The sequence below is a fragment of the Eleginops maclovinus genome, chromosome 22, assembly GCF_036324505.1.
Source record: "Eleginops maclovinus isolate JMC-PN-2008 ecotype Puerto Natales chromosome 22, JC_Emac_rtc_rv5, whole genome shotgun sequence".
In the NCBI taxonomy this organism is placed as follows: Eukaryota; Metazoa; Chordata; class Actinopteri; order Perciformes; family Eleginopidae; genus Eleginops; species Eleginops maclovinus.
The window spans coordinates 1542571-1554644 of NC_086370.1; the positions used below are offsets into that span (position 1 = coordinate 1542571).

At 46.3% G+C, this 12074-nt stretch overlaps 1 pseudogene; it reads left to right on the plus strand.

Moving 5' to 3' along the window:
- The window catches only part of LOC134859153 (F-box only protein 28-like), a 29957-nt pseudogene extending 24880 nt beyond the window's left edge, over positions 1–5077 (plus strand).
- The last annotated feature ends 6997 nt before the right edge of the window (positions 5078–12074 follow it).

Genomic DNA, 12074 nt, shown 5'->3' on the forward strand with positions numbered 1-12074 from the left:
AATCGTTGTCCACAGGTGGTTCCCCTACACGAAGGCTGTGATACCAGCTTTTACAAAGCGTGCACTCCGTCTGGAAGAAAAGAGCAACAAGAAAAAAGGCTATGCTTTAGGACAGTTGTATAATAAAAACATTACAATAATCAACTTCAAGTGCTCCAAACTTGTCTTACCCATTGGTCATGGGTGTCATGTCCGCCACATACCCGACATAGCTCCGACAAATCATCTGCTGATTACAGATAGCCATGTTATTGGCTGGAATAAATAGCACTTACATGACAATAACAACTGAAAACCAATTAGAACCAAACCTGTTTCCTTGATGAGCTGTTGGGCTATGTCCATTCGCAGATGGCTGATCCCCATCTCATCAAAGGGACCAGCCACCAGTTTCATCAACAATCGACAAGATAAGTCCATAACTACCAGTTTCCAGAGTGTCTGCTTGTATTTCTTGTACTTGTGGAAATGTAGGGCTGGACTGAGGTGGGGATGGGGAGGCGATTGGTCAGTAATTGCGGATGGGGAACCAGTTTGCCATTTGTGCGGCACACGTGGTGTTGGCTCTATGGCCGAGTTCTTTGACATTATGTCAGCATTTTTACCATCCATGTTGACGATTATAAATGGCCCATGTAAACAGCTATATATATACAGTGGGGCAAAAAAGTATTTAGTCAGCCACCAATTGTGCAAGTTCTCCCATTTAAAAAGATGAGAGAGGCCTATAATTTTTATCATAGGTACACTTCAACTATGAGAGACAAAATGAGAAAACAAAATCCAGAAAATCACATTGTAGGATTTTTAAAGAATTTATTTTCAAATGATTGTGGAAAATAAGTATTTGGTCAATAACAAAAGTTCATCTCAATACTTTGTTATATACCCTTTGTTGGCAATGACAGAGGTCAAACGTTTTCTGTAAGTCTTCACAAGGTTTCCACACACTGTTGCTGGTATTTTGGCCCATTCCTCCATGCAGATCTCCTCTAAAGCAGTGATGTTTTGGGGCTGTCGCTGGGCAACACAGACTTTCAACTCCCTCCAAAGATTTTCTATGGGGTTGAGATCTGGAGACTGGCTAGGCCACTCCAGGACCTTGAAATGCTTCTTACGAAGCCACTCCTTCGTTGTCCTGGCGGTGTGTTTGGGATCATTGTCATGCTGAAAGACCCAGCCACGCTTCATCTTCAGTGCCCTTGCTGATGGAAGGAGGTTTTCACTCAAAATCTCACGATACATGGCCCCATTCATTCTTTCATTTACACGGATCAGTCGTCCTGGTCCGTTTGCAGAAAAACAGCCCCAAAGCATGATGTTTCCACCCCCATGCTTCACAGTAGGTATGGTGTTCTTTGGATGCAACTCTGCATTCTTTCTCTTCCAAACACGACGAGTTGAGTTTTTACCAAAAAGTTCTATTTTGGTTTCATCTGACCATATGACATTCTCCCAATCCTCTTCTGGATCATCCAAATGCCCTCTAGCAAACTTCAGACGGGCCTGGACATGTACTGGCTTAAGCAGGGGGACACGTCTGGAACTGCAGGATTTAAGTCCCTGGCGGCGTAGTGTGTTACTGATGGTAGCCTCTGTTACTTTGGTCCCAGCTCTCTGCAGGTCATTCACTAGGTCCCCCCGTGTGGTTCTGGGATTTTTGCTCACCGTTCTTGTGATCATTTTGACCCCACGGGGTGAGATCTTGCGTGGAGCCCCAGATCGAGGGAGATTAGCAGTGGTCTTGTATGTCTTCCATTTTCTAATAATTGCTCCCACAGTTGATTTCTTCACACCAAGCTGCTTACCTATTGCAGATTCAGTTTTCCCAGCCTGGTGCAGGTCTACAATTTAGTCTCTGGTCTCCTTTGACAGCTCTTTGGTCTTGGCCATAGTGGAGTTTGGAGTATGACTGTTTGAGGTTGTGGACAGGTGTCTTTTATACTGATAACGAGTTCAAAAAGGTGCCATAAATACAGGTAACGAGTGGAGGACAGAGGAGCCTCTTAAAGAAGAAGTTACAGGTCTGTGAGAGCCAGAAATCTTGCTTGTTTGTAGGTGACCAAATACTTATTTTACCGAGGAATTTACCAATTAATTCATTAAAAATCCTACAATGTGATTTTCTGGATTTTTTTTTCTCATTCTGTCTCTCATAGTTGAGGTATACCTATGATGACAATTACAGGCCTCTCTCATCTTTTTAAATGGGAGAACTTGCACAATTGGTGGCTGACTAAATACTTTTTTGCCCCACTGTATATATATATATATATATATATATATATATATATATATTCTTTGCCACCTAATTTGCTAATTGACTTCATCCATTGATCAATTTCAATGTCAATGTTACAGTTTTTTTATTTCATCCATGTAAAACGGTGATTGGTAATGTAGGAAATGTTCTTTTATTCGAGGCCCAGGAGTCGATTAAAAAGAAACGAAGTGAAGCCCCTCATATAAGTTTCAAAAGGAGTATTTAATAAAAGGATGCAGCAGTAGGTTTTACAAAAGTTTCACAGCTGTGGCTCAATAGCCCGGTAAACGCGTCCAGGCCGCTGACAGAGTGGAGCTCATCAGTAGTTACTGTCTGGCGGTCCGGAACAAAAGAGAGATAGATTTCACAATACAAACATGTTTTATAGAACCACCCCTTTCCGGCCATACAATAAACAACTTCAAAATAAGACGCGCTCCGCTCTCGTCCTCTCATTGGTTGGTAGCGGGTGCTGGATCCTGTTGGCCGCTTGTCACATGGGGTTCTCCGGATTCCGCTATAGGCTGACGTCGTCGGGGGCGGGTCCTCTTATGACGTCAACGTCGCCATCTTGTTAGTGATGTCCTGGAGCTCTCAGCTACGATATTTTATTATACAATCCTTCTGAGGTTTATCAGTTATTAAACAGGCAATAGTATCATTGCAGCATCAATGAGTGAGCGGTAGAGGCGGTGTGTTTAGTATGTAACTCCACGCATCCTTCTCCCTCTACTCATATATACAATACAATATTAGCTTTATGCTATCTGAGGCTAAAAACAACATCCGGTAATACTACCGGAATTGGACAAATATGATCCGTCCAAAAACAGTGAATTATCTTTTTAATGTTCCGTTTCAATATATTGATTATTTCTAACAGTAAACAGCTGACAAAAGCTAACAGGACTTATATGGTTCAAGCAGGGCATTGTTTGATTCGTTCGGTGGAGTAATGAGTAACGCCCACTTACCAGAGTGGCATCACAGAACTGACCGCAACACGCACCCTACAAACATTTCGAGCCCTTGTGCTTTTCCCCCTTGTTTTTCGTTATTTTTCTGTGATACCCATATTGTTTTCGTGTTAGTCTCCACCACCCCTAGCAGCTTCGTGCATAGACTGTATATATTGATGGACAGAGGTTCGTCCGTTAAAAGTGAAGCAAGCGCTAGTCCAGAGCCCCCTGGTGGCTGGCTGCAGTACAATGCGTAGCTCTGCCCATTCCCATGTATTTTCAATGGGCAAGTAACCAACTTTCTATGTCACTTTTCTCACCTAAAACAAATTTTGCATCCACAACTTTTTATTCGAAAAAATAGCTTTCAAGGTGCTTCACATCACACCATTTTTCTTTTTCCCGAGAAATTATTTTCTTTAATGTTATTTTAATAAATATAAAAGGGGCGTGGTTACACTTTGATTGACAGTGCAGCCGCTTGCAACCTCCTTCAACATTTCATTTCATTCAGAGTAGCTGTAGGCTCGGCTGTAGTGGTGTTCTTTTGTCAGGCAACTCATATTTGTTTTATTTGCTGTTATTACTTTACATTTATATATTGACAGTCATGTCGTGTTGTGCTGTTGATTGTACTAACAGCCCATCTCAGGGGAGCTCTGTGCAGTTTTTTCGGTAAGTGAATATTAACTTAATATTAGCTAGCGAACTCATTAAAATGACGGTAGCTGAAATGGAGGAAAACTAATTTTAAAGGACTGTATAAATATTCTGATCCGGATGTGGTTTGAAGCGCTACAGCCAGTCGGTCAGGACTGCTAAACTAAACTTAAATGAGATGAGCACCACCAGTTTCCAATGGTCTTCTTTATTGAAGATTCGATGACATACTTAGTTGTGTGGTTCTGAAATAAACCCATACAAACAGGAAATGAATAAAGTATACATTAAATACAGTATGTTATCCCACGTTGATGAATCAATCCTGTGTAGCTGCTACAGCATGTGGACTTGTTATTACACAGGTATGACTGCGCATGCAGAGCCCTCGTGGCCATTAACGGCTCACATGCACACACGTTTTGCCCTATGCAGCTTACTAGCAGCTTGCTAAATTAACAGGAGGACACTACAACCACTTTTATACCATACCATAGTTATCAGGTTATATACATACAATTACACACATATTTCCAAACCTGAAATAGCACTTAACAGACGCTACAAAATTGTTCATTAAACTAACTACCACAGACTAGCCTGCTAAGCGGAGAATTAGCATTTCCCTTTACAGTGTAAAGAACAGCATGACATTATTAAACTAACGGTTCCAATAGAGTTTGCACTTACTTTTAGTTGTCACGCACACATTCAACTGTCAAGTAGGCTTCAACTGTCAACTAGAAACAGGCACAATAATGCGGCAACCAGAACTCCTCGCAGTTCGCATTAAACTCTTACTCCCCACTGACTACGCGAGCCTGCTGGAATTCCCCTACGTGCATACTGCCCCCTGATTGGTCCATTTTCCCTACATTACGGTGGACCTTTTTAACAGCCGCCCCAAATTAACAACATTAATTTGTACATCAAAAAAGGTCAACATCCACACTTGTATCAACAATCAACATCAAATAGACAAGTCACACAATAGGTCAGCTATCATCAGGTAAAGCAGGAAGCCGGACATGACGGGCAACTGGCCGGGTGTAAGTCCTGCCCTTGACTTCCACCTTGGCAGCTCTCACTTTCCCATCTGTCCCTGGGAACACCTGTGTGACTCTCCCTACAGGCCAGAGAGCCCGTGGAAGCTGGGGACGACGATCATCACGACATCCTCAAGTTGAAGATCTGAGGCATCTGTCTTCCACTTCTGGCGGGCTTGAAGGCCTGGCAAGTAGTACTTGATGAAACGCCTCCAAAAATGATCTGCCAGAAGCTGGCTGTGCCGCCAGCGTCGTCGACTCAGCTGTTCTGAGTCCTGGTAGACCACCTGAGGCAACGAAGCATCTCGTCGTCCTAAGAGAAAGCAGTGGGGGTAATTGGGTCGGGGTCCGCCGCGTCTGCGGACGTGTAGCCCAGCGCTTTGAGTTGAGGATCCCCTCAACCTCAACAAGGACAGTCCGCAGGACTTCCTCGGTGACGGTCTGCGCTCCAATGATGACTTGCAGTGAAGTCTTGATAGAGCGGATTTCTCTCTCCCAGCACCCACCAAAGTGCGGTGCTCCTGGCGGATTGAAACGAAATCGAACCTGCTGACTGGAAAGGTGGGCCTGGAGCTCTGGTTGAAGTGCTCTGAAGGACTCCTGCAACTCGCGATCTCCTCCTTTGAAGTTTGTGCCCTGGTCACACAAAATCTCATGAGGCTTCCCACGTCTTGAGATGAAGCGTCTCATTGCCATGAGGAAAGAGTCTGACTCTAAGCTGGCGAGGAGGTCAATGTGCACTGCCCTGGTAGTCATGCACTTGAACAGCAGTCCCCATCTTTTCTCATTCCGCCGTCCAATTTTAATTAGATAGGGCCCAAAGCAGTCCACGCCAGTTGAGTAGAATGCTGGCTTGAAAACACGCTGTCGAGCTGATGGTAAGTCATCTGAGGGGGTTCAGGACGCCCTCTCCATTTCCTGCATTCAGTGCACTTGAACTGGTGTCGCCGTACTGCTTCACGCCCTCTTAACACCCAGTACTTTCTCCTCACCTCAGCGAAAACCCTCTCTGTACCTGGATGGAACAGTTGCTCATCATAATCCTTGATGATCAGCCGGGTCAGAGGGTGCTAGGTTCGAGGATGATTGGGTGGACTGCGTCGGGTTCTAGCTCACTGCATCGCCTAAGGCGGCCTCCCACACGGAGCAGTCCAGTAGCACTATCTATTTCTGGACAAAGAGAACTCAGCTTGCTACTCCCTGAAATAGGCTTCCCTGACCTCAACTGGGACATCTCTGTTGGGAAGGAGTCTCTCTGTGCTTGAAGAAGGGCTGCTTCTTCAGCTCTCTGGTGAGCGTCCGGGGGTAAAGCCTCTGTGAGGTCGGCCGCCCCGTACAACTGGTGTACACAAGCAGTGATGAACTCACAGAGGGAGTCAGCTTTCTGTGGATCTGGCAATGATGGATTAGTGGTTGTCAGACCGCAGATGACTGACTGCTTCAACTCACCATCTTGTTCAGCTTGCTTGTCCAGCGGTGGCTGTTCCGGCCAGTGTTGCTGATTCAACCCTCGTCTGAGTTCATGAGCTGGACCCTGCAGCGTCCACCCCAGACGGGTCTTCACCGCTGCCGGACCACCAGGGGGACCCAGGGGGACAGGTTCTATGGGTGTGATGAGATGTGGGCAGTCAGATCCAATTAAGAGAACTGGTTGTACCTTGTGAAGTGGCTGAAGAGGCAATCCTGCCAGGTGTTTGTACTTTCTGCTGCAGTGTGCTGGTATTGTGGGTGTGCTCTGTCAGGCTAAGTAGTTCTGCTGTGAAAGCACCACGGATGCTGTACTCCTTTTGGGGTTCTGTGACTGAAGCTACTGTGAAGGACACCGCCGCCCCATGAAGCACCTGTTGGTCCTGTTTCACTGTCCTGAGAATTAAGTCCTCTGGCGCCCCCTTGAGGCCTAAACGTTGTGCAGCATCATGAAGGATAATGGTCCTCTCTGACCCGTCATCCAAAACTGCATACGCCTCAAGTACCTTGTCTCCATTTCTTAGTAGGACTTTACTGACTTTCAGTAAGACTTTACGGCTGCACACGGGTCGATCTGCATAAAGCACTTCGTTGGTGGTGCTTACCAGACAGTTCTCTGCTGTGCTGGCCTCAGCCTCCTTCTCTTTCCCTCGGTCATTCACATCATGGAGGATGAGAAGGTGTTTCCGGTTACAGGTCTTGCACAAGGCTTTCAGTGTACACTTGGATGCATAATGGTTACGGCCACACCGCCAGCATCTGTTGTTCTGCTTGATCCACGACTCTTTCTGCTCCTTGGTGAGCTCCTTGAACTTGTTACACCCATTGAGAAAGTGGCTGTCATTATCACAGTAAGGGCAGTAGGTCTTGAATTTACCTTTCTGTGGAGGAGGACAAGCTGATGTCTGGGGTGTGGATGTATTACTGCTGTCCACCTTCTCTGTGCTCAGAAGAATGGTAGTGGATCTACCTGTAGGCCTTGTGTCTTTACGGTTCTCTTTCTTCTTTGCTGAAGAATCCTGCCTTGAAGAGCTGGGCAACTTCATGCTGTCTTCATGCACTTGCAGCTCATATTCCAGCCAAGTCGAGAACTCACAGAGTGTGGGTATGGCTACTCTCATGGGATGAAGAAATCTCTTAAAGCTGATCTTCAGGTCATGTGGTAACTTACTCTGTAGCCTTGATACATGTGACCCACAATCTAGCTCTGCACGCCCCTCTGCCCCCAGCTGCCCCAGCATACTGACCAGTGAGCGGACACGAAGAGCAAACAGGCGGAAGTTCTTCTCATCATCATTGCTGATGTTCGGGCCATCCATGACCTCAGCGATGTGGCTGAGGACCAGCTTATGAGGTTGTCCATACATCCTTGTCAGGGCATGCATCGTGTCTGTGTAGGGGTGCCTTGAATTGCAATAAGAATCTGCAATTAACAGTGCCTCGTCCAACTTCAAATGGTCACAGAGAATCTGAAATTTGAACAGTTCGGTGGCGTCATCAGGGAGCAAATTCTCCAGCGCCATCCTCAGCCTGTAGAACTCTCGTGGATCTGGGGATGAGAAGCGAGGGATGCTTGGCTTTGGACCTCTATATACCCGCTCTTGTGGGCCGGTAGGTAAACCTTGAAGTGGCGGAACCGGTCTGTGAGGTGGTCTGAAACTCACATTGTCAGTGTATGAGTATCCACTGGGGCCATATGATGGAGAAGGCCGCCCGTATTGACCACTCTCTCTTTCCTCAACTTGATGCACGCTCTGATAGCGACTGGCAGGGTGCAGTGGTTGAAACCTGCTACTCTCTTCATAAAGCCCAGGGCCTTGGTGCAGATGATGAGCTGCAGATGACTGGAGCCAAGGTTCAGCATACTGCCGCTGACTTGTTCTCTGCCCTGGTACCTGGAAGCCGTAACGTGACGAACTATTTGGTGGCTCATCTGACAAACTGAGGCCTCTTAATTGCCCAGCCAACTGTGGGGTGGGCATTGCTTGATGCTGGTACTGCGGAACAGGCGACACTGGATACTGTTGTTGTTGGGACGACATGGCACTAAACTGGTGATGAGCATACAGCGATTCTGGTCTGATTGGAACATGAGGGGAATGGCCAGATGCTCCTTGTAACTGAGAGGCATATGCTGGAAGAGACTGTGTCACTGGCTGTGTTAGCGGTGCTGCCAGCTGCTGGAATCCTTGCTTGAGAGCAGCGTTCTCCTGTGACAGGCTCTTCAGCATCTCCATGATTTCTGGAACATGGCGCACGTGGTTACGCAGCTCCTCATTCTCCCTTCTCATTTCTTTCCAGAAGGAGGTCAGCTGAGGTACCTGATCAAGTTGCTCGCGAAGCTCATCATTGTCTTTCTTTAATCCGTCCATAGTGAGCTGCCACTCTTCCTTTAACAATTGGTCCCTTTCTGATGCCTGGCTTATAGGAGAGGAATTACTGATTACGTCCTCTGATGCCTGTGCTGCTTCGTCTACTTCAGGATCTTCACGTGGAGGTGGTGGTGGATGCTCCTTTGCCGGGCCTAATCCTTGGAACACAAAGTCTTGCAGATGTGCGGGCTGCTTCACCTGGCGCTTGGGACGAGTTCCCTCTGGATTAGGGTCGGCCATCAGTCTGTAGTGATTCACTGAATCCGGCTCGAAGGACCAAATTGAAATGGAGGAAAACTAATTTTAAAGGACTGTATAAATATTCTGATCCGGATGTGGTTTGAAGCGCTACAGCCAGTCGGTCAGGACTGCTAAACTAAACTTAAATGAAATGAGCACCACCAGTTTCCAATGGTCTTCTTTATTGAAGATTCGATGACATACTTAGTTGTGTGGTTCTGAAATAAACCCATACAAACAGGAAATGAATAAAGTATACATTAAATACAGTATGTTATCCCACGTTGATGAATCAATCCTGTGTAGCTGCTACAGCATGTGGACTTGTTATTACACAGGTATGACTGCGCATGCAGAGCCCTCGTGGCCATTAACGGCTCACATGCACACACGTTTTGCCCTATGCAGCTTACTAGCAGCTTGCTAAATTAACAGGAGGACACTACAACCACTTTTATACCATACCATAGTTATCAGGTTATATACATACAATTACACACATATTTCCAAACCTGAAATAGCACTTAACAGACGCTACAAAATTGTTCATTAAACTAACTACCACAGACTAGCCTGCTAAGCGGAGAATTAGCATTTCCCTTTACAGTGTAAAGAACAGCATGACATTATTAAACTAACGGTTCCAATAGAGTTTGCACTTACTTTTAGTTGTCACGCACACATTCAACTGTCAAGTAGGCTTCAACTGTCAACTAGAAACAGGCACAATAATGCGGCAACCAGAACTCCTCGCAGTTCGCATTAAACTCTTACTCCCCACTGACTACGCGAGCCTGCTGGAATTCCCCTACGTGCATACTGCCCCCTGATTGGTCCATTTTCCCTACATTACGGTGGACCTTTTTAACAGTAGCGATAGCTTAGCCGCTAACGTTAGAAAGTTAACTTAATTTGACAGTAATCTATAGATTTTCGGACATCCTTGAAAGGATTATGGTCATATACCAACGAAAAACAGATAGATTTGTATGTTGAAGACGCTCGAAACATCGAGATTTCTAATGAGAAAAAAGTTAGCGTGTTTCACTCGATAAGGGGCGTGTTTCACTCGATGAGTGGGCGGGTCTGATCGCGACCTCCTCTTCACTGCCCATGCTTCAGATTCTACTGCGCAAGCGTACTTCGAACTGGCTCCAAATTTTCAAAGATGGCGTCGCCTCGGTTGCTTCAATTCCATAGAACACAGCTGAATGGAGCCACTCTGTCCATCTATATACAGTCTATGGCTTCGTGTCTAGGGGTTTCCCTGTGTGTGTTTTTACGTGTTTTTTGGATGGACCATTGGTTATCGACCCACGGACTGGACATAAGGGAAATGAATACGGATATACCAAAGGAGACGAAGGAGTCTGGAGAGGCACAGTGAATGATACAGGAAAAGACAACGAAAACGGCAAAACAAACGGACTATACAGAAAATAAGGAGGGGGTGAAAAAAAAGGAGGGAGAAGGGAAAGGGGTTGGTGGTTTTCAGTGCACGGGTGAGGTGAGGGTGACGGAGATGGTGACACAGCAACTAATAACAAATAGTGATTATGTGAAGAATAAGGCCGTGAATACAAATGTAAATGGACAAAAAGTTGAGATAACAGCAGAAGTACCGGAAAAAAACTGCTCTACCAATAAGGAATGAAGAAGTAGAGACGTTTTCAAGGGAACTGACGGTGGAGGTAGTTGTGGACGCGACGAGAGACAAAGTGTCTGTGATGGACCTTCTCAAAGGATTGAATAAGGATTGCGGAACCGTGAGGGGATGCAGAATAAAAGGTGAAAGAACGTATGAAGTGACAATGGCGGATACAAATGGAAAGAAGAAGTTAATGGAGGGGCTCCGTGTCAACGGAGCTCTAGTACAGGGAAGAGACAGCGTAATAAAAGAGCTGACTGTCTCATTCCTGAACATCCCGGTGTGTACGCGTTTCCTACGAGTACGAGAAGAAAGTCCGCTCCCTCTCGTACTCAACAAAATTCATATCAGAGGCAGGTCCGGAATATTTCCGAGTGCTGCACGATGGACACATACCTGTATGCAGGCAGTGTATTAAACCGGGGCATATTTTCAAAGAATGCCCTGAGTTTAGGTGTTTCAAATGTGGAGAGCAAGGGCACTTTGCACGGGACTGTGAAGCAGGAAAAGGGGGAGGGGCCTCTGGATTTGTCAATGAAGCAGAGGAGATGAGTGAAATATCTGAAGCGGAGGAGACAGACGGGGCAGGAAGGATGGAGAGAGGAACGGTGAGCAGTGCGAAGGAGAGGCTCTCAGTTGCTGACATGCCTGATGCTGATGCTGTGAATGCTGCTCTGGGGTCTGCTGAGGTGATGGCTGCTGAGGCGGAGGGAGTGACAGCTGATCATGTTGCCTTGCTGCTGCAGATATCTGAGGGTGCTTCACTGCTGATGGCTCGAGGCAGAATGGAGGCGGATGCGGCGGATCCAACCACAGACGACGAGGAGGAGGGGGAACGTGAGGCTGCTGAGGAGGATTCCACGGACGTGTCAGAGATGGAAGAGGAAGTAGAGGAAGGCGGCGTGGCGGACGGAGAAGGGATGGAGGTGGCGGTACGAAAGGAGAAAGAGACGGTGTGTGTGGATCCTCTGGCTGCGCAGAAAAGAGGCAGAGGATTAAAAGAGGGAGTGGATGTTTGTTTGGAACAAAGAAAGTCGAAGAGACTTATAGTGAAAAAGAAGGAAATGAAGAGCAGGAGTAAATCAAGGGGATTTACAGGGAAATATCCGCAGAGGTGAGTATATGTATATGTACTTGTATTGTATAATACTCACTGCCTCCCTCATAATCGTAACATTGTCCTCCTTTAATGGGAACGGCCTAAGGACAAGGGACTGCAGAGATGCGGCCCTGATACTGTGTGGCTCAGAAATAATATGCCTGCAAGAGACACATTGGGATGGAAGTTGTGTGGAGAATGTAAGGAAAGAATGGGTGGGAGAAATGTTTGTTAATAATGGGAGTATGAAAGCTAGAGGGGTGGCAATATTAATTAAAACTGGGGCAGTAATGAATGCAAGGAAGGTTGAGGATGATGGT